The following is a 22,389-nucleotide window of genomic DNA, read 5'->3' as shown; positions in this document are numbered from 1 at the left end:
GTCAAGCATGTCACTTGCAGAGTTTTGCTCACTTAGTTAGAGAATAAGCAGTGAGTCAACTTATTTACAGCGGCTGAGACAAGCATCTCCCCCCCCCCCGTTTGTTTTTATCTATGTTTCTCGTGGAGTTCTTAACTTCGCAACGACATAATCTGTAATTAAAAGACTAACTTAATGTTGTTGCACAAAGTTGTTTTTTTATTTGAGTGACTTATTTGTGTGTGCCCCCTCCCATTTATAGTTGTTGTTGTTTAGTCGTGTCCGTCTCTTCGTGACCCCGTGGACTAGAGCACGTCAGGCACTCCTGTCTTCCACTGCTCCCCGCAGTTTGGTCAAACTCATGCTGGTAGCTTCGGAACGCTGTCCAACCATCTTGTCCTCTGTCGTCCCCTTCTCCTTGTGCCCTCCATCTTTCCCAACATCAGGGTCTTTTCCAGGGAGTCTTCTCTTCTCATGAGGTGGCCAAAGTATTGGAGCCTCAGCTTCAGGATCCGCCCTTCCAGTGAGCACTCAGGGCTGAATTCCTTCAGAATAGAGAGGTTTGATCTTCTTGCAGTCCATGGGACTCTCAAGAGTCTCCTCCAGCACCATAATTCAAAAGCATCCATTCTTCGGCGATCAGCCTTCTTTATGGTCCAGCTCTCACTTCCATACATTACTACTGGGAAAACCATAACTTTAACTATACGGACCCATTTATAGAGCTGCCCTCATAACAGGAGTTCTTGGGACAACTTCTGTATCTAGAATAAGAGAACTGTGGAGTTGAAAGGGACCACAAGGGTGATCTAGGTCAGCCCCCTGCAATGCAAAAATATTTTGCCCATGCTCTATTGATTGAGTCTGCTGAAGCCCACTGGGTGACCTTGGCCTAGTCACTACCTCTCAACCTAACCTACCTCACAGGGTTGTTGTGAGGATAAAAAGGAGAGAGGGAGATGCATTGTATACCACCTTTTGCTGCTCAGAGGAAAGATGGGATATAAATATAACAATGGCTAATCATTAAATACTGACCTGACCTGACCAAGGCAACCCAGCGAGCGTCACAACCCAGTGGATATTGGAGCCCTAGTCTTCTTGCCCAGGTCCCAGATAGTATTTCTCTAGAACCATTGGTGTACATTGTGCTTTTCTGGTGAGCAAAAGCAGGCTGGACTCTGCTTTGAGAAGCCTAGAGTCTAGCTCATGGGTAGGCAAACTAAGGCCCGGGGGCCAAATCCGGCCCAATCGCCTTCTAAATCCGGCCCACGGACAGTCCAGGAATTAGCGTGTTTTTAAATCAGTAGAATGTGTCCTTTTATTTAAAATGCATCTCTGGGTTATTTGTGGGACCGCCTGGTGTTTTGACATGAGTAGAATGTGTGATTTTATTTAAAAGGCATTTCTGGGTTATTTGTTGGGCATAGGAATTCGTTCATTATTTTTTTCAAAATATAGTCCGGCCCCCCACAAGGTCTGAGGGACGGTGGACCGGCCCCCTGCTGAAAAAGTTTGCTGACCCCTGGTCTAGCTGCTGACTGCTTTTGTTTTGCATTCTCCAACAGCATGTTTGGCACTGGTGAGTTGTGGGATGTATGTGTGTGCCTAGATAGCTGAAATAAGAAGCATTTGTGGCTGTGAGTCTTCCTGACCAAGAGAAGTCTGGTGTCATGGGCTGGCTGAGTCAGGGCTGGGCAGGCCAGACGATCTGTAATGTTCAAATACTTATTCCAAGCTGGTTCATGAAAGCAGAAGGTTGCATGTTTGTGTTAATTTCTGGAGGATTTGTGTGTGCGCGCATTTGATTTGCCCTTGGTGATGATACAGCAGGTGGTCTAGTGCAGGAATAAGGGAACTATTCCTATTCCAATCAGCCCAACCAGCGACGATGGGAGCTGTAGTTCCATAAAATGAAAGGCTGTTGTTTCCCCATCTCTGGGCTTGAGGTTTCAAAATTTTATCAACTGCTTGTGCCTCCATTTTCAAATGGCATCTTCTCTGACTGGGTAACCTTGAGGCGTCTCAGTCCCACCTTCAAGCTTTTCTGGAAATTGGAATAATCGTGGCTTGCTTCACAATAGAGTATGTGACAGCAAACATCTTGCCTGTGTTTTCCTTTGGTGAACTGGTCGCTTGGCCTTTGTGCAAATAAAGTTGGCATTTCCAGATCGCAGGCTGGGTACTTCTCACTGTACCTTTTAAAAACAGAATTGGGAGAGGTAACAGCCATGTTTTTGTGTCTCCCCGCTTCCCCTCCTAATGCCTGTCTTCCTCTTCCGCATACTGTGTGACCTCCTTAGAGTGTTTCCTAACAAGGGAGGAAGGAGGAAGAGAGAGGAGAAACTGTCTTTAACATAATGTCCCAATTCAGATGCCATTTTAAAGGTGTGTGGGAGAAACTCTAGGGTGTGACCTGGCCAGGATGCCAACCTCTAAGAAATGCATGCAGATGGCTATCTGTGTCTGTGAAGGACTGATATACGTGTCCCTGTTTTGCTGTTATGTTGTATGTTTGGGAGGCAAAAGTTGCTTAGACAAACAAGCCTCAAAGGTGTTCATAACTGTTCTCAGCCATACTGACACTTGCTTTCAGGATCTTTCTCTTTTCTGTGAGCTGTACATTCGAATGAGCGTTTGTTGCCTTGGTGTATTTCTGAAGTTCAAAGATCAGGATCTGAATGAAAGACCATTTGGAAACACCATGCACACTACTTTCAGTGTCTAGAAGGAAGGGCAAGATACAGCTGTAAAAAACCTGCCAACGGATTAGTAATTTGACAGTGTTCTTTTACATAAACTCTGTATATGTCCCATTCTCTGATAAATTTTTCATCTGCAACGTCTCTTAACCTGATAGTCTCACCAGTTGCAGCGTATTCCCTTAATTGGTTTTGCCAATCTAGTTTAGATGGTATATCCTATCCTTCCCCGTCTTTTGCAATTAAAATTCTGGCTGCCACAGTGGCATACATAAAGATTCTCCTGAGCTTTTTTGAAATTTCATGACCCATAATTCCTAGCAGGAAGGCTTCAGGTTTTTTTCGGGAAAGAGGATTTAAACATTTTCTTAAGCTTGTTGTAAATCATTTCCTGAAACTGTCTAATCTTTTTACAATTCCACCACGTGTGAATCCATGTGCCTTCAGCCTCCCTGCATTTCTAACACGCTTGTCCTGGATCTAAATATTTTAGCTAACTTAACCAGCGTCAAATGCCACCTGTAAAGCATTTTCTTTTCTTTTTTTATAATATTTTTTATTCATTTTCCAACAATTTTTTATACAATCAACTCACATTTTATCACACATTCATTTCTTTTTTGACTTCCCTCAGCTCCTCTGCCGATCTTTCGTTTATATCTATATTATTAACACATTTCTTAACTTAGTATTGCCTTTAGATATCTCCTTCCCTCCTATTATTCTCTTTTTTACAATATTTCTCTATTTTTCACAGAGTCTCTTGAAAACCAACAAATGTTATCTGTTCATCACATATGCCTTTCAGATAATCTGTAAATCTTCCCCAGTCCTCGATGAACTGTTGGTCTCATTGATACCGAACCTTCCCCGTTAATTTGTCCAATTCTGCATAATCAGTCAATTTCAATCTCCATTCTCCATACAGTTCCACCACATGTGAATCCATGTGCCTTCAGCCTCCCTGCATTTCTAACATACGCTTGTCCTGGATCTAAATATTTTAGCTAACTTAACCGGTGTCAAATGCCACCTGTAAAGCATTTTCATGCAATTCTCTTTTAAACTGTAAAGGTAAAGGGACCCCTGGCCATTAGGTCCAGTCATGGCTGACTCTGGGGTTGCGGCACTCATCTTGCTTTATTGGCTGAGGGAGCTTCCAGGGTCATGTGGCCAGCATGACTAAGGCACTTCTGGCGAACCAGAGCAGCACACGGAAACACTGTTTACCTTCCCGCCGGAGCGGTACCTGTTTATCTACTTGCATTTTGACATGCTTTTGAACTGCTAGGTTGGCAGGAGCAGGGACCGAGCAACGGGAGCTCACCCCGTCGCGGGGATTCGAACCGCCAACCTTCTGGTCGGCTAGTCCTAGGCTCTGTGGTTTAACCCACAGCACCACCCGGGTCCCTCTTTTAAATTGTAGCATGCTGTAAATTTGATGTCTTCCCTCCAGAGTCATGATACACACCTCTTATCATGCCTTCCCCGCTTTACTTAGAAGCTGCCAGTCTTGCAAGCCTTCCTCATAGGAGACTTGCACCAACCCCTTCAACTTGTGGATTCCTCTTTCCTGAATCTTTTCTAGCTCTACAATGAGCAGAACTTTCCCTAAAGCTATGCTGCTTTCACCATGGGGGAGTAGCCTGTGTTAGACCTCCATTAGAAACTCTCTTTCTCTCTCTCTCTCTTTAAATTATTTATTTGGTTTTCAAATTAAAATTTTTACAATCACAAACATACAACATAAAGACAAGATTCCAAAGAATCTCCCAGACTTCCCTCCTCCCCTTTGCGGGTCCTATTATTAATCCTTTCCTCTTGCATCTTTTACAATACAATGGAACCTCGGTTCCTGAATGCCGAAAACCCGGAAGTGAATGCTTCCTGTTTCAAACGTTTTTTTGGAACCTGAATGTGCGACACAGCTTCTGCTGAGCTCAAGAAGCTCTTGCAAACCAACAGGAAGCTGCGTCTCGGTTTCTGAACATTTCAGAAGCCAAATAGGCTTACGGAACAGATTTTGTTCAAGGACCGAGGTACCACTATAATCCAAATCGTTTCCATCTCCATTATATCCAAAATTCACCATTAAACGACAAGTGTTATTAGAGTCCTACTGACGATTTTCACTGTTTACAATGGTTTTTAAGGTAATGGCCTTTCTCGCCCTTCCCAGATTTAAGTCGAGGCTCTGCTGTGTCACACAGGGACTTCTGAGGTGAAGCTTCTGTAATGCTTGCTAAGAGTTCCATTTTGGCACCTGATGCACAAGCAGCTCAGTTTCAGAGCGCTGGGTGGGATGTTGTTTTTTTCGGGATGGCAGCGTTAGCAAGAGTTGCATCTCTATTTGTGGCCCTGTCTCTGCCCAGAGACAGCTCCGCATGCAGTTTATGCATGATATGAGGAGGTTGGCAAGCCGTGAGATTCCTGGCATCTCTCCCTCTCTGGTGCAGCGAGTTCAGCTTCCCAACGTGGCTTTGTGTGCTAAAGGTTAGTCCGAAGTCCCATCTGCGGACTCTGGAGCGTTATCAGGGATTTGGAGTTCTGTAACGGCTTCAGTAATCTGCTTAGCCGGGATAATACTGGGGAGTTGCGTAATACGAGTGTATAGCTCTAGAGCATGGGTAGGCAAACTAAGGTCCGGGGGCCAGATCCGGCCCAATCGCCTTCTCAATCTGACGGTCCAGGAATCAGCGTCTTTTTACATGAGTAGAACGTGTCCTTTCATTTAAAATGCATCTCTGGGTTATTTGTGAGGCCTGCCTGGTGTTTTGACATGAGTAGAATGTGTGCTTTTGTTTAAAATGCATCTCTGGGTTATTTGTGGGGCATAGGAATTCGTTCATTTTTATTTTCCCCCAAGATATAGTCCGCCCCCCCCCAAGGTCTGAGGGACAGTGGACCAGCACCCTGCTGAAAAGGTTTGCTGACCCCTGCTCTAGAGGGCCATGTTGGCAGAAGAAGCAACCTTTAAACGTGTGTGTTTTCACTTGGGAGGAGCCGGCATTGAGCCACTGGCATGTGTTGACAAGCATGCCCAAGGAATTTAGTCCAGGGTTAGGTAACATAGTGCCCTTTCCCTTCCTGTTGGACTACAACTCCCATAATTCCTGGCCACTGACTTATGCCAGCTGGAGCTGATGGGAATTGTAGTTGAGCAGCATCAGTGTTTGAAATTTGCTAGGCGACAGGCAGATTTTGTACCTGGCTATTGAACGCTTGCGACCAAGTGAAAATGCCTGGGGGCCAGGATAGCTCCTGACTTCTCCACCAGCTGGAGGTGCAGGCCTGCGAATCATTGGATCTAGACTGTTTTCACTCACTAGCAACATACCGGTATCCTGCAGAACTCTACCTGTTATATTACATCTGCACAATCGGAATGAATTTCAGGAACCAAAGGGTCGTATGGGGTGGGGAGGACTTTTGAGTCACCTGGTTCCAAAATGCTGGCTCCAAAATGGCAACCAGGCATTCTGATCTGGGAACCGCAGCCCTGGTTTAAGGAGCCATTTGGTGCTTACCACATACAGTGGTACCTCTGGTTACATACTTAATTCGTTCCGGAGGTCTGTTCCTAACCTGAAACTATTCTTAACCTGAAGCACCACTTTAGCTAATGGGGCTTCCTGCTGTGCCGCCACTGCACGATTTCTGTTCTCATCCTGAAGCAAAGTTCTTAACCCGAGGTACTATTTCTGGGTTAGTGGAGTCTGTAACCCGAAGTGTATGTAACCTGAAGCGTATGTAACCTGAGGTACCACTGTAATCATTTTTTAGCACTGAGCATATGAAGGGCACCATGTTGAAAAAATAAGAAGAGATCTCCTGAATCAGGCCAAGCATATTGTCCTGCATCTCTACAGTGGTACCTCGGGTTAAGAACTTAATTCGTTCTGGAGGTCTGTTCTTAACCTGAAACTGTTCTTAACCTGAGGTACCACTTTAGCTAATGGGGCGTCCTGCTGCTGCCGCCGCACGAATTCTGTTCTCGTCCTGCAGCAAAGTTCTTAACCCGAGGTACTATTTCTGGGTTTGTGGAGTCTGTAACTCGAGGTACCACTGTATAGTCTGTTCAAAGAAGTGACCACATGCATCTGAGAAGCATCAGCGCTGGTCCTTTAAGGCATCATTTCCCAACCTTGGGCCTCCAGCTGTTTTTGGACTACAACTCCCATAATCCTCAGCTAGCAAGACCAGTGGTCAGGGATGATGGGAATTGTAGTTCAAAAACAGCTGGAGGCCCAAGGTTGGGAAACACTGCTTTAAGGTAACTGGCGTTCAATGGCAAACTTATTCTGAACCCGGAGCTTCTAGCCAGCTAGCCATTCCTGTCTAATTGGAGGCGATAGACCAATTTCCCTTTAATTTATGTCATTTTTAAAACTGAGGAGTAAGAATAGGCTTCGACAGGAGATCAGATATGGGGTGTGTGTTGAACTGTAGGTTGGTTGCATCCCCATGTTTGCTTGTGTGCCATAATGCTACTCTTTGCACTTCTAAAAATCCAGCAAACATTCAGACACGAGAGGCATGCATAATTCATCCCCTTGAGCCATCCAGATACTGTAGTAATCTTTGAGCCAGCTTAGGCTCAGTGGTTGTGTTTCATCGGCTGCTGCAGGCATGCTTCCAGAATTTCCCCCCAGGTAGAACTGTTGACCTGAAAACATCTTTGTCATAAGGATTTATTAGGATGCTTCCTGCATTCCTGCCGTCTCATGTTCTCAGCAGTGCTCAAAATTAGCTAGGCGCATTTTGCACCTGGCTTTTGACCAATTGTGACCAAGTGAAAATGCCTGGGTGCCCGGATGGTGTTTGATGTCTCTGCCATCTGGAGGTGCATTTCTGGGGATTATTGGTTCTGGACTGTTTTCACACACTAACACCCCATGCTGTAGAATTCTGTCACTTACATGTTATCTGCACAACTGGAATGAATTTCTGGAACCAAATTGCTTTTGTGTGTGTGCGCAGCCAGAGCAGGAGCAGTCCCCATTAAGAAAAAGAGGTTGGAATAGGCCAGTATATATATGTCCCTGGATCAAGTGACTTTTCTTCTTTATGTTCTCAGAGCTCTTAACCTAGCTCAAGGTTGTCATCTGAACTATCCAGATGTTTGACTGAGAATTGATCACAGTCAGCCCATCATTTGAAAAATAAGTCTTGCCCCCTAATGGCAACTAGACAGTCTGTTTTGGCGACTGCAACCTTGTTTCAAGGAGGCATTTGGTGCCTAGCTTAGACAGTGGTACCTCGGGTTAAGTACTTAATTAGTTCCGGAGGTTCATTCTTAACCTGAAACTGTACTTAACCTGAAGCACCACTTTAGCTAATGGGGCCTCCCGCTGCCGCCGCACAATTTCTGTTCTCATCCTGAAGCAAAGTTCTTAACCCGAGGTACTATTTCTGGGTTAGCGGAGTATATAACCTGAAGCGTATGTAACCTGAAGCGTATGTAACCCGAGGTACCACTGTATACAATGAAAGAAATTTGCCGTGCAACATCGCTCTTCCATTCTCATATACATCAATGAGCCAGCCCATAGTCTCAACAGTGGGGTAGTCAACCTGGTGCTCTCTAGATGTTGTGGATTTCAGTTCCTATCAGTTCCAGCCTAGCATGTTCCTACAGCCAGGAATGATGGGAGTTGTAGTGCAGCAGGATCTAGAGCCAGCATAAGCAAACTCCGGCCCTCCAGATGTTTGGGACTACAATTCCCATCATCCCTGACCATTGGTCCCGTTAGCTAGGGATGATGGGAATTGTGGTCCCAAACATCGGGAGGGCCGGAGTTTGCCCATGTCTGATCTAGAGACTCCCAGGTTGGCTGCCCTTGCTTCAAGGACACTATCTGAAAAGCAAATACAACTTTTTGGCCCCTTTCTGTGTGTTGCCCAAAGCCTGCACTGGTGCAATGGACTCAAGTCTGTGAAAACTGATGCGTAGTAAGTGCAAGTAAAGTCTTTGAGGTGCCACAAGGCTCTTGGTGGTCTGTGTTAAAGCTAAAACGACCAATGCAGTTGCCTCCTCTGGAAATGGTTCCCAGGGATAAAAACAACTTTAGTTTTATAGCGGTTATTAAGCAAGAATAGGTAAAGGGACCCCTGACCATTAGGTCCAATCGTGACCGACTCTGGGGTTGTGGCGCTCATCTCGCTCTGTAGGCCGAGGGAGCCAGCGTACAGCTTCTGGGGAGACATAACACTGTGAAACCTTCCCCCCATCCTTTTGATGAGCACAAATTGTGCGCCTTTTCTCCTACAGCCCTGATTAATCTTTCAGTAGCAGCTTCCAGATTCAGCAGCAGATGGAACCTTTTGTAAGAACAGCGAAGAGTAATTTTTTTAATGGACCATGGAATTTGGTGTTTGTACAAGGCAGCCTCCAACATTGATTTTAAATGATGGATTTTGACAGCAGATTCCAGTAAGCCTTTGAACAAAACCAGAAACCTCAGCCTTAGGACAGTCAGTTCAAGGGTGTCCCAAATATTTTATAGCTGATATAATCCTGTTTCATAGGCCTCCATTCTTCCAGTTGTCAATCTATTGCTCACCCAGCAGAGCTCTAAAAAATGATCCATTCTCTAGAGGGCTCAAGCTAATGTACCCCTGGGGTGTCTTTCAGTAGTTACTGTATACCAAAGCCATGCCCATTTATGCCATTCACATACCCTCCAACATTTCTCTGGTGAAAATAGGGACATCCCATTCCATAATGATGATTTTACTATTTATACCCCACCCATCTGACTGGGTTGCCCCAGCCACTCAGGGCAGCTTCCAACACATGTAAAAACATAATAAAACATTAAAAATCTTCCCTCTACAGGGCTGCCTTCAGATGTCTTCTAAAGGTTATATAGTTACTCATCTCCTTGACGTCTGATGGGAGGGCGTTCCACAGGGCGGAACAATGGGGCACAGTTTTTCCATTCAGGACCACGGAGTCCCCCACACCTTCCCACCCTCTGTGCCCCAGAAACAATACTTCTACCTTGTCAGAACTCAGTCACAATCCATTAGCTGCCACCCATCCTCCAACCGCTTCCGGACAGGGTTCGAAATTAGCAGGGCTCCTGGCGCACTTTGCACCTGAAGATTCTCCATTTGCAAGCACCTCAGAAAGTCTGGGTGCCATTTTTTTTCACCTGGCTGACACTGAAGGATTACTGAAATGTACAGGAGTTCCTCGGGTTACATACGCTTCAGGTTACATATGCTTCAGGTTACAGCGCTAACCCAGAAATAGTGCTTCAGGTTAAGAACTTTGGTTCAGGATGAGAACATAAATCATGCTCCGGCAGTGCAGAGGCAGCAGGAGGCCCCATTAGCTAAAGTGGTGCTTCAGGTTAAGAGTAGTATCAGGTTAAGAACGGACCTCCGGAACGAATTAAGTACTTAACCCGAGGTACCACTGTATTTGCTTTGAAGCCTCAAAGTATATGTTGAGGATAGACACTACATCTAGGAGTTTAACAATAAAGTGTTGAGTGTTTTGAAAACTGAAGTAGATACCGATATTTTTATTGTAAACACCAAATTAAACATGTATTAACAATTTCTGCTAAAACTGTGGTATTAACAATGTGTCACTTATGTGAATTGCGTATTAGTTCAAAATAATACAAAGGGTTGCTGACCCGCCACCGTGGCTACTAAACATTCTGTTTTGGCTCCCATGTCCCAAGTCCCAGAAGCCATTTGGCTCCTAGCTTTTCTATTCCAGTTTCTAACACTTCCTCCAGACCAGGGGCCAGTCCGCTGTCTCTCAGACCTTGTAGGGGACCGGACTATATTTTGGGGCGGAGGGGGGGGGAATGAACGAATTTCTATGCCTCACAAATAACCCAGAGATGCATTTTAAATAAAAACACACATTCTACTCATGTAAAAACACCAGGCAGGCCCCACAAATAACCCAAAGATGCATTTTAAATAAAAGGACACTTTCTACTCATGTAAAAACACAATGATTCCCGGACTGTCCGTGGGCCGGATTGAGAAGGCGATTAGGTCGGATCCGGCCCCCGGGCCTTAGTTTGCCTACCCATCCTCCAGACACTCACACAGCATTGGTCCCTGACACAAAGAATCGTGTTATCCTTTTTGCCATCTGGAACTGAACTGCAGGCCTTCCTTGCTGCGCTCTGAGGTAAACCTTTGTGGGCTTGCTGCTGCATAGCACATTTCTCCCCCAGCCAAAATAGAACAGCATTTGCAGTCATCAATGCCGGGCACCTGGGCTCATTGATATTATTAAAATGCTCTGTGGTGAGATCTGTGTGATAGGCATAGCCTGTGTTGAGATTCCCAGCATAGTTGGTTTTGCACTTTGGAATGGGCCTTTTGAGAGTACAAGCAGTTTGTGGCTCGCAGAATAGCTGACTTGGCAGATGCCACCGCTGCTCCCAAATAAATGCTGCACATGGAGACCTTCTGCTGGAATAATTGGATGTGACGGCTGATTTGAAGGATGGGCAAATAGGCAGGCTATGCACTTTATCCCCCAACTTGGCAGTCTTTGGGGGGGGGGTGGAACTGATAACAGGAAAACTCACTTCCTGTTAAATACCATATTCATCCAGAGCTTCAAAAGTCAAAGTGTTATTCCTTTGTTACTCCTATTATGGACAGCCTTGATAGCTTTTCTTCCTAGTCTTGAATTCTTCACAATGCCTCTTTGCCAGGCACTCTATTCTCTACCCTCACAGCACCTTGCTTGAGTCACCGGTGTGTGTTCTGCTCTACTTATTGAGAGAAGCCAGTAACCTGCTGCATCCTTGGTTTGAAATGTAATGTCATTGCGTGCCTCAGTCTCAAGCAGGGCAGTGTGCAATCTACAATTCCACAATGGCACCATGTTTGTTAATGGTGACAATTTGTTTTCTGGGTTGCAGAGATCGGCATCTTAAACCATCTCTGCTCTTAATTTTAATCTCTCTCTTGTTAAAAGCAAGCTTCTACCTAGCTTCTATTGCTGTAGAAGCTGGTTTAGAAAATGTCTGATAGTCTTGGAACGCAAGTGGGGTGCTGAGCTGGAATCAGGCACGTGCATTATGCTTTTTAGTGCTTCTGTGAAGACAATAAACCTTTTTCCTGATGATCAAGGTGCATTTTGCAGAGCCAAAAGAACTATTGAGACCAGCATGGTCTTCCCAAATATCTCCGATTATAAAGCATTCACATTTCCCCCTTCCTGCTTTCAGGCATCTGAAAGAGTAATTCTGCATTTAAAAAAGGCAAAGGACCCCTGACAGTTAAGTCCAGTCTCGAATAACTCTGGGGTTGCAGCGCTCATCTCGCTTTACTGGCCGAGGGAGCCGAAGTTCGTCCACAGACAGTTTTTCTGGGTCATGTGGCCACCATGGCTAAGCCGCTTCTGGCGAAAGCAGAGCAGCACATGGAAACGCCATTTACCTTCCCACCGGAGTGGTACCTATTTATCTACTTGCACTTTGACATGCTTTCAAACTGCTAGGTTGGCAGGAGCTGGGACCGAGCAACGGGAGCTCACCCTGTCGCGGGGATTCGAACCGCCGACTTTCCGATCAGTGGTTTAGACCACAGCACCACCCACGTCCCAATTCTGTATTTAGTTTTGTGCAAATACCATCTGAAGCAATAGTCTCTATTTTAGGGAGAGCACAGGTATTTGGGTATCACTTGAGAAACCGGGAGAGGCAGCTGGTTGCTAAGACCTGTTTTTCCCTCCCACACTCAGATTCTGAACAGTTGTCCTGTTTTTTTATCTTCACTGCTCCTTCCACCCATCCACAACAGGCCAAATCTCCTGAGCCAAACCTCTTGCTTCAGCAGAGACAGCGTGGAACTCCAAACCTGAACTTTCAGCTTCTGATTACTTGCGTCAGCGAACATCTTACTGCATACAAATATGCAGAGCAATAAAAAATTTTTTTGCATGCCAAGATAATTTCCAGTGGTTCTGAAAGAAGTTCAGAAATCTCATGTCAGAGGTCAATGCTGATAGGCACGTTTATTGGAAGGTTTAGTGTTCCAGGCATAGCAGGTTTCTGGCTGGCTTGGACTCTTGTCTGTGTGTATGTGTGTAAGCAATGCTGGCTGGCCAGCTGACCTTTGGTTGCCCTACCAAATCAAGTCTTCCAGGTCTTCTGTGCTTCTTGTCTTCCTTCCAAGTCAGCTCCACCTCAACAATTCAGCGGGGAAATAAACCCTCTAATAGGATAATGTAACTAGGGCTGCCCTAAGTCCAGAATTTCCCGGACACATCCTTCAGAAACAGCATCTAGGTGAAATATCCAAAAATCAGAAAAAATGTCTGGGGAAACCCAGGTGTATGGCAACCCATGTAGTTTTCTTGGCAAATTTCCTTAAAAAGTAGCTCAAAAACAGTTCAACAACTGTATCTGGATTTCCATTTTTTGAAATACGGCAACCCTAATAATGTAGAGAAACTACAAGAAGAAGAAGAAGAAGAGTTTGGATTTGATATTCCGCCTTTCACTCCCTTTAAGGAGTCTCAAAGCGGCTAACATTCTCCTTTCCCTTCCTCCCCCACAACAAACACTCTGTGAGGTGAGTGGGGCTTAGAGACTTCAGAGAAGTGTGACTGGCCCAAGGTCACCCAGCAGCTGCATGTGGAGGAGCGGAGACGCGAACCCGGTTCCCCAGATTACGTGACTACCGCTCTTAACCACTACACCATACTGGCTCTCAACTAATCCAGAATGCGGCAGCTAGACTGGTGACTGGGAGCGGCTGCCGAGACCATATAACACCGGTCTTGAAAGACCTACATTGGCTCCCAGTACGTTTCTGAGCACAGTTCAAAGTGTTGGTGCTGACCTTTAAAGCCCTAAACGGCCTCGGTCCAGTATATCTGAAGGAGCGTCTCCACCCCCATCGTTCTGCCCGGACACTGAGGTCCAGCTCCGAGGGCCTTCTGGCGGTTCCCTCACTGCGAGAGGCCAAGTTACAGGGAACCAAACAGAGGGCCTTCTCGGTAGTGGCGCCCGCCCTGTGGAATGCCCTCCCATCAGATGTCAAAGCAATAAACAACTACCTGACATTCAGAAGACATTCAGGGAAGTTTTTAATATGTGACATTTAGTGTATTTTTCATCTTTGTTGGAAGCCGCCCAGAGTAGCTGGGGAAACCCAGCCAGATGGGTGGGGTACAAATAATAAATTATTATTATTATTATTATTATTCTCTTATTATCTAGACACTGGTCTGTGTCTTGTTCCTAACCTCTCCCTCAAACACAGGAGTAGAAATCTGGGGCTTTCCAGATTTTTCTTTTTCTCAACTACAGTCCCCATCATCCTTTACCGTTGGCCGTGACAACTGGAGCTGATGGGAATTGGAGTCTGAGAAGCTTTGGGGAGCCACAAAGTTCCCCTACCCCTGGAGGCAGGCTCTTCAGCAGTCTTCCGATAGTTATTGCCTAGCACCTTCCATACATTATTTTTAAAAGGAGGGTAGTGTTGCATTAAAACATTAGAAACTGTGCATCTCAGAAAGTTTTTGCAATGATTTTTTTCCGTAGGAGTGAAATTGTGTAGGGGTGGGCTTCAGTTGGGGTAGGGCTGTGGGTAGGCAGTACAATGTTTTCCTTATGCGTTCCCAGTAGAAGTCAGTACATTTCTGAGCACAATTCAAATTGTTGGCGCCGACCTTTAAAGCCCAGTATACCTGAAGGAGCGTCTCCACCCCCATCATTCAGCCCAGACACTGAGATCCAGCGCCGAGGGCCTTCTGGCAGTTCCCTCTCTGCAAGAAGCAAAGCTACAGGGAAACCAGGCAGAGGGTCTTCTAGGTAGTGGCCCCCGCCCTGTGGAACTCCCTCCCATCCGATATCAAAGAGATAAACTACCTGACATTTAGAAGGTATCTGAAGGCAGCCCTGTTTAGGGAAGTTTTTAATGTGTGACATTTTAATGTATTTTTAATCTTTGTTGGAAACTGCCCAGAGTGGCTGGGGAAACCCAGCCAGATGGGTAAGGTACAAATAATAAATTATTATAATAATAAATAATTTATTATTATAAATAATAATAAATTATTATTGCATTCGGAAACATTAACTTCAGGGCATCTTTTAGAAGATTCTAAACAAAACCACTCCAACCTGTCCTGCTGCATAGCTCTCAGGTGTGCCACTTCCCAGGCAGGACAGTCTACCCTTATAGTATAATAATAATTATCAAAGCTCAAGGATGCCCTTTTGGTGTGAGTTGACTGTTTGGCACTTCCTTTTAAAAGCATAAGCCCCGGGAGAGACCAAACTCTTAAACACAACATTCTGGTCTCTGCAAACACCACCCCACCCAAGCTTTCATTGTCCAAATGTTTCCAAGCTCCTGAAACACTGAGGGCTAGATACATGGCTTTTATGTTTTCTTTTTTATAACCCTACAAAGCAAGCTGAGCTGCCACACTTGAGTTCTTTGAAGCTGCTCCCTCTGTGCTTTATTATTTTGGTCCTCCGGGGGTCTGATGCAAGTCTAGAGAATTTATTTTGTTTTGTTTTGCTGTGAGGGTTACAGCGTTTAGTTGACAGGCTTATTGGCATGGGATGTTAGGTTTCCCAAAGGCATTTGGAGAGGTGCTCTGTGTGTGTGTGTGTGTGTGTGTGTGTGTGTGTGTTGGTGAGTGGGGTCTGCAACAAATAGTTGCAGTGTGGAATTGCTCCTGTTCAGGTTTCCAGCCATGCCGTTCCATTTTCCTACTCCCACCCCAACAACAATTAGTATCCCATATCTATTCAGCACACACGGTGGGATGGTTTCTGTCGCACACCCCTGCCAGCTTTTTCACAAGACTTTTTAATGCGGTGGAACCTTGGTTCTCAGACTTAATGCATTCTGGAAGTCCTTTCCAAAACCAAAGCGTTCCAAAACCAAGGCCATAGAAAGTAATGCAATACAGATTAATCCGTTCCAGACCTTTAAAAACAACCCCTAAAACAGCAATTTAACATGAATGTTACTATCTAACAAGACCATTGATCCTTAAAATGAAAACTATAATCAATGTACCGCACTATAAAATAAAGAAGACAGTATCATAGATGATGAAAATAAAAATTATTATTTTTTCTTACCTGCACTGATGATAGTCGTTGTTTGGATGGGGGGGGGGCTTTTATCTATTTCCGCAGTCACACAATCAATCAGTAGCTGAACCGGGTTCCCCACAGTCACAAAAACAAATTACCCGAAAAAGCCTCAAAAAAAACCAACCGCAAAATAAATAGCAAAAGCAAAAGAGGCAAACTTAATCCGTTCTGGATGTCTGTTTGACTTCCGAAATGTTCGAAAACCAAGGCACAGCTTCTGATTGGTGCTAGAGCCCTGGAAACAATAGCCGACAGCTGTATCGGATGTTCGGCTTCCGAAAAACGTTTGAAAACCGGAACACCTACTTCCGGGTTTCCGGTGTTTGGGAACCAAGTCATTTGAGAACCAAGGTACCACTGTACATTTGTAAACCTTGAAGTGCCCCTGCCCCCCCTCCCCGCATTTTGGCTACATAAGAAGTAGCACTCAAAGAATTGTGTCTGTATTGGTATATATGTCGGTCCAAAATTGGTAGGGGTACAAGGTGACACTGTCTGGGAACCTGGTTTGAGGTAGTGGGTTTATTGCCAGCCAGATGGGCGGGGTATAAATAATAAAGTTATTATTATTATTATTATTAGGTGGAGGCAAGTGGCAGTGACCTCCTATGGCATTTTGCAATGTTTTTATAAATCTGTTTCTAGTAATCTTCCCTCCAGAAGAGGCCAAACCCAGCCCTGCCCTTGAAATTTCTCGCTGCTGTGAAGCGTGACGCAAATTCAGTATTGTGTATTTTTGTGGGTCATAATTTGGGGAGCCAGCTTGGGATTAAAAAGCAGGGGGTGAACATGCACTCCTTTCCAGCTCAAGCTCTCTTATTAGGGGTAAGGTTCTGGAAATATCAGCCTTGGGTTGAAATGGTTCTTCCTGACCAAAGCCCCAAAGCAGAATCTAAAATGTGGAACTGCAAGCTTCATTCTCAGAAAACCGTGTCTTTCTCTGGAGCAGAAGTAACCAATACAGTGCTCTCCTCGCCAGTTGTTTTGTACTACAACTCCCATCAGCTCCAGCTGGCATGGTCAGTGGTTGGGGGTGATGGGAGTCGTAGTCCAATATCATCTGCAGTTTGGCTACCTCTGCTCAAGGGCCTTGTTTGTGTGGTGTTTTACGCCCTCTTTGAACATTGAGGAAAACATCCTTGACTTTTGCTCCTTGAGGGAAGTACCACATAAGAAGGTTTGCTTAGCATTTCGTCCCAGTCAGTGGCGTAGCGTGCGGGGTGCAGGGGGGGGCCGGCCGCATTGGGCGCAACATCTGGGGGTTAGGGTTAGGGGGCGCAAATCCACGGGTTAGGGGGCGCAAATTACTTGCCTTGCCCCGGGTGCTGACAACCCATGCTACGCCACTGGTCCCAGTGTTCTTGCTTCCTGCTTTTCTCTCTCTCTCCCCCCTTCCTCTTTGGAATAAAGAGAAAGGAAGGCTCCCTTTTCCAGGAGATGAGGACATCCTGTCTTTGTTACATACATTACATGACCAAATGGTCCAGGACTAGGGATCTGTATTGGCTTTAAAACAGCCCTGCTCTGGGTTTTGGTGAACTGATACAAGCCAAAGTGGGATGAAGCTGAAGAGTTATGGGCACAGTCCCATGCGTGAACAGGGACTCCTCATCTTTCTTCGACGCCCTTCACTCCTTCTTAAAAGCTTCTCCTAAACGTCAGGAGGGACATTCTGGTGTGGCACCCGAAGGGGCATTAAGGACTGCCCCCCATAAGGAAAAACTAGCTGCTGCCATGCTACTACAAGAACAGTAACACTCGCAGTGTGTTTCTGAGCACAATTCAAAGCCTTGGTGCTGACCTTTAAAGCCCAAACGGCCTTGGCCCAGTATACCTGAAGAAGCATCTCCACCCCCATTGTTCAGCCCGGACACTGAGGTCCAGCTCCGAGGGCCTTCTGGCGGTTCCCTCACTGTGAGAAGTGAGGTTACAGGCAACCAGGCAGAGGGCCTTCTCGGTAGTGGCGCTCGCCCTGTGGAACGCCCTCCCATCAGATGCCAAGGAAATAAACAACTACAGTGGTACCTCGGGTTACATACGCTTCAGGTTACAGACTCTGCTAACCCAGAAATATTACCTCGGGTTAAGAACTTTGCTTCAGGATGAGAACAGAAATTGTGCTCCGGCGGCGTGGCGGCAGCAGGAGGCCCCATTAGCTAAAGTGGTGCTTCAGGTTAAGAACAGTTTCAGGTTAAGAACGGACCTCCGGAACGAATTAAGTAATTAACCCGAGGTACCACTGTATCTGATTTTAGAAGATGTCTGAAGGCATCCCGATTTAGGATAGATTTTAAAGTTTGATGTTTTATCGTGTTTTTAATATTCTGTTGGGAGCTACCCAGAGTGGCTGTGGAAACCCAGCCAGATGGGTGGGGTGTAAATAATAAAAATTATTATTATTATTATTATTATTATTATTATTATTATTATTATTATTATTTACATGCACACATGTGCTTCTCTTTGGATCATGGTCTGCACTCTTAATGCGCACTGTTTCCTTGTGTGCATGCATGCGCCATCCATCACATTGCAGTGCAATGCCCTGTTGCTGATTCAGTGTGCCCCCTCCTCCTGGATTGGGAACCTGTAGCTCTTGGTTGCCACATCATGGAGTTCTTAGTGTTTATGGAAATGGGATTTTGAGATGCATGCCTCAGAGAAAATGACACTTGAAACACACCTGCCGTGCATTTGAACAGCACAGCCGGAATGTCCTCTTCCGGCCCTTCATCATGTGACAGATGAAACATCAATGTTTCCTTTGCATGTGACCTCTATGTGTTAGACTTGTGAGAGCACAGCTCTCTATTAATGATTTATTGCTAATTCCAAGCCTGGCAGGAAGAGGTTAATGTGGGGTGTTTTCCAGGGTTTGTGGAACGTACAGAACGGTAATCTCTCCAGAGCCAGCCCTAGCTTGTTTACATAGCCACAATAGTGCATGGAATGTGGACTCTTCCCAAGGTTCAGTGATAGAAACTCAGATACAGTGGTACCTTGGTTCTCAAACTTAATCCGTTCCGGAAGTCTGTTCCAAAACCAAAGCGTTCCAAAACCAAGGCATGCTTGCCCATAGAAAGTAATGCAAAATGGATTAATCCGTTCCAGACATTTAACAACAACCCCTAAAAAAAGCAATTTAACATCAATTTTACTGTTTAACGAGACCATTGATCCATAAAATGAAAACAATAATAAAATAAATAAATAGGACAGTATTGTAGATGATAAAAATAAAATTACTATTTTTTCTTACCTGCACTGTTGATAGTCATTGTTTGGATGGGGGGCTTTCATCCATTTCCGCAGCCATAGAATCAATCAATCAGTAGCTGAACTGGGTTCCACAGTCACAAAAGCAAATGAACTGAAAAAGCCTCAAAAACAAAAACGCAAAATAAATAGCAAAAACAAAAGCACACACTTAATCCATTCCAGAAGTCCGTTTGACTTCCGAAATGTTCGAAAATGCAGCTTCTGTTTTGTGCAGATGCCCCAGAAACAATAGCCGACAGTTGCATCGGACATTCGGCTTCCGAAAAACGTTCAAAAACCAGAACACTTACTTCCGGGTTTTCGGCGTTTGAGAACCAAAATACCTCTGTATACTGTATTAGCTAGGCACCAAATGCCTCCTTCAACCAAGATTACAGTTGCCATTTTGGAGCCAGACAGTTCAAAAGTCTTTTTTCCCAATACTACCTCTTGGTTCCTGAAATTGGTTCTGATTGTGCAGATGAAATATCGCAGATAGAATTCTGAAGGACATGTTGCTACTTTGTGAAAACGGGCAAGATCCAAGGATCCCGAGGCATGACCCTCCCGATGGTGGAGACATCAGGCACCAACCTGACACACGGGCATATTCACTTGGTCGCAAGTGTCCGATAGCTAGGTGCAAACGCCTGGTGAATTTCTAATGCTGTTCGCCTCAGGTGTCAAAACGACTTGGACCGGTCCTGGTGCTGTTTAATAGCGCATGAAACATTGGTTAGGAACCTTTAGAATTTTCTCTTTCACCATTTCCGATTGCTTGTGCATTTTCTTGTGCACTCATTTTGAAAGCTGCCATTTTTGGGCATGCCTTGATCTTTGCCCTTTTGCTGTGGTTGTCTCGATAACCCTTCACAGCTGTGCAAATAGAAGTGGTGTCAGTGCTGGACCTCCAGCCACTCACAGTTAACTTATGGAGAAGCTTGGTGAGACATTCAGTGAGTCATTTATTAGACAGTGTGTCCCTGCTCAAATTTCTAGTATGTGACTGCTGTAGGCAAGTAGTACTGCAGGTTTTCTGGAAGCCGATCAATGCCATCTTGCTATAAAACCAATAAAATATTCTAAAGAAGGATTTAAAAGCCCTGCAAAGTATTTGATCTTTATGGTCTGCAGACCAAATAAAATGAGCTGGTTATGAACCAAGTGTGGCTGAATTCACACACCAGGCTATATGTTTTCTAAAATAGATAAAAATAGCTGTTAGCGAGAGCTTAGCTCCTCTAGAAACAGCAACTGTGACCTAAATCGAAAAGAATGTTCTGATAGGGTTAAACCAACAACTGCTGATCCCTTTCCCTAAATCTCTCTTTCGATCATGCATTAAAAAGGGATCTGTTTCTCTCCCTCCCTTTGCATCTTTGCAATTCTGCCAATTAATATATTTTTTGCATCTCTGCAGTTCTGAGGGCTGGAGCTTAGCTCCAGAGCCTGTCTGCTTGCATAGCCAGTGTGGTTTATAGTCGGGCATGATGAGAATGGTTGTCCAAAACATCTGGAGCGCACCAGGTCGGGGAAGGATGCTTTGACATCTGGCCTGGGAGGCAAATGGGAATTAAATTTCCTTCGTCCCTTTCCATCCGCCAAGCCTTAACACATGGGATGGCTTCTAAGTTTGAGTCTATCTCCCCCCCCCACCATTCTCTTTATGCCTTCCTATAGCACCAAGCTGCAGCTGTTTCTCCCTGTCCAGTAGTTTTTGGCAGGTACAGCATCTCCCTACCTCCTGAAGCTTGGGGGGGGGCTGTATTTTCCTCTCTTCCTTTCACACCCCTAGCTGGTGATTCTCCCTCAGCAGCAAGACCACTGTGTTCCAGACATCTCCCCCTCCAGCCTTGCCTATGTAGTGTTCCTGCTGGGGGGTGGGGGTGGGGGCAGGAAGCTAGGAAAGTGGCTGCTGACACTATCTTCACCTCTTCCTTCTTCGCATATTTGCTTTCGATGACTTGAGATTACGGTACTGACACAATGCTCATATTTTAGTGGTTTGGAGTAGGAATTTTTTCCCTTTTATAGTACAGTGGTACCTTGGTTCTCGAATTTAAGCCGTGTTGGACGTTTGGTTTCCGAAAAACGTTTGCAAACCGGAACACTTACTTCCGGGTTTGTGGCATTCGGGAGCCGACTTGCTCTGGAGCCAAGCTGTTTGAGTACCAAGGTACTACAGTGGTACCTTGGGTTAAGTACTTAATTTGTTCTGGAGGTCCGTTCTTAACCTGAAACTGTTCTTAACCTGAAGCACCACTTTAGCTAATGGGGCCTCCTGCTGCCGCTGCGCTGCCAGAGCATGATTTCTGTTCTCATCCTGAAGCAAAGTTCTTAACCCGAGGTAATATTTCTGGGTTAGCGGAGTCTGTAAGCTGAAGCGTATGTAACCTGAAGCGTATGTAACCCAAGGTACCACTGAACTGTATTGTTCGATGAGCCCTTTTAGGAATGCTGTTGTGTTTTGCCTAATCGCTGTTGGGTTTCTAATTGAGCTTTAGCTGTTGAGCATTGTTACAAAAGTTGGGTGCTACCCCCACTCTCTGCCCAGCCATGGTCCAGGGTCTGCATTCCTTTTGAGCAGTGTTCCCCAAGCTTGGGCCTCCAGCTGTTTTTGGACTACAATTCCCATCATCCTTGACCACTGGTCTTGCTATCGAGGGATGATGGGAGTTGTAGTCCAAAAACAGCTGGAGGCCCAAGCTTGGGGAACACTGCTTTAGAGAACTGAGACATGGCAGAGACTCTCATAGCTTTAAGAAGTATGGTTTATTCACCTTCAGTTTGCATGACAGCATGGTCATTTCAAGAGGGGCTTGTACCCCACAGCAGGGCAGCCTTGGAGTCTAAAGCATCTCTCCAAGCCAGCTTGCAGCCAGCCTTCCCCAAAAGTATCAGGGTCTTCCTTCCTTCTTCCCAGCAACGTGGTTTTTTGTTTGTTTGTTTAAAAGTTTTTATTATTAAAATAATTCAACATTAATACACACATATTGTGAATTTAATTTAATTTAATTTATACCCTGCCCTCCCCAGCCAAGACCGGGCTCAGGGCAGCTAAAATCAGGTATAAAAACAATTGATTAAAATAAAAACAAGATTAAAATACTACTTAAAATGCAGCCTCATTTCAGCAGAAGCCCAGATCAAAAACTGTTTGGGGGGAGAAATCTTCACCATACGGCCTAGGACCCTCGTACCTACGGGACCGCCTCTCCTGGTATGTCCCACAGAGAAATTTACAGTCTGCAAATAAAAACATCCTGAAGATCCCAGGCCACAGAGAGGTTAGGCTGGCCTCAACTAGAGCCAGGGCTTTCTCGGCCGCTGCTCCAATCTGG

The 22,389-nt window shown here is 45.3% G+C and overlaps 1 protein-coding gene across 3 annotated transcripts in view; it reads left to right on the top strand.

The window, feature by feature from the left end:
- The window catches only part of LMBR1L (limb development membrane protein 1 like), a 47,103-nt gene that overhangs the window by 1,068 nt on the left and 23,646 nt on the right, over positions 1–22,389 (top strand). The gene's annotated exons all lie outside the window — the stretch shown is intronic.

The sequence above is a fragment of the Podarcis tiliguerta genome (assembly GCF_965153285.1).
Source record: "Podarcis tiliguerta genome assembly, chromosome: 2".
NCBI lineage: Eukaryota > Metazoa > Chordata > Lepidosauria > Squamata > Lacertidae > Podarcis > Podarcis tiliguerta.
The sequence above is the reverse complement of the archived record's forward strand: the minus strand, read 5'-3'. Positions and strand labels throughout refer to the sequence as shown.